The sequence below is a fragment of the Zingiber officinale genome, chromosome 11A (assembly GCF_018446385.1).
Source record: "Zingiber officinale cultivar Zhangliang chromosome 11A, Zo_v1.1, whole genome shotgun sequence".
Taxonomy (NCBI): Eukaryota; Viridiplantae; Streptophyta; class Magnoliopsida; order Zingiberales; family Zingiberaceae; genus Zingiber; species Zingiber officinale.
The window spans coordinates 56,724,247-56,725,002 of record NC_056006.1 but is presented as its reverse complement, the minus strand read 5'-3'; the positions used below and the strand labels follow the sequence as shown (position 1 = coordinate 56,725,002).

The window sequence follows — 756 nt, the reverse complement described above, 5'->3', positions numbered from 1 at the left end:
TCCATGAGCACTAACATGTCAAGCAGGCCCATGACAAATTTTTCTACACCCTTTTCTGCAAGATTTTTACCTCCCATTATGCAACCTCAAAATGAAGCAGAAAGTTTCCAACTAGACCCAAAGTTAATTTTCATGATACAAGGTCACAAATTTGGAGGAGAAGTATCAAAAAGCCCTTATCTGCATCTTGAAACATTTTTAGAGATTTTTGATATGGTGAAATGTGAAGGAGTGTCAGCAGATGCAGTTCGATTGATGGCATTTTCTTTTAGTATTAAGGATAAAGCAAGGACTTGGCTATATTCTCTCCATCCTCAAAGTATCACAAGTTGGGAGCAATTGGAGAAGCAATTTCTGAATCATTTTTTCCCTCCAAGCAGAACAGTGTATATGAGGAATTGCATAACAAATTTTGCTCAGGCATATGGAGAATCATTATTTGAAGCATGGGATAGATTCAAGAGTCTTCAAAGACAGTGCCCTCATCATGGTTTTGAAAAATGGTTGATTCTACACATATTCCATGAGGGAATTTCTTTCTCAGATAAAAGTTTATTGGATTCATCAACTGGAGGTTCTTTTATGGATAAAAGTGTAGATGAAGCATATATGTTAATTGATCAAGTGACATTGAACCTCCAAGAATGGTCGAACATAAGTTGGATGAAATCTCCCTCAAACATTCAAGAAGTACAAGCCATAAATGCTATAGAGCCTATCGAATAAATTGTAACTCAACCATCTATGAGTCTTGAA

At 36.1% G+C, this 756-nt stretch overlaps 1 non-coding gene across 1 annotated transcript; it reads right to left on the bottom strand.

Annotated features, from left to right (window-relative positions):
- Positions 1–388: 388 nt before the first annotated feature.
- On the bottom strand, positions 389–494 carry LOC122033078. Its single transcript, XR_006126341.1, has one exon. It is a non-coding gene; the product is annotated as a small nucleolar RNA R71 (small nucleolar RNA).
- Between the last annotated feature and the right edge of the window lie 262 nt (positions 495–756).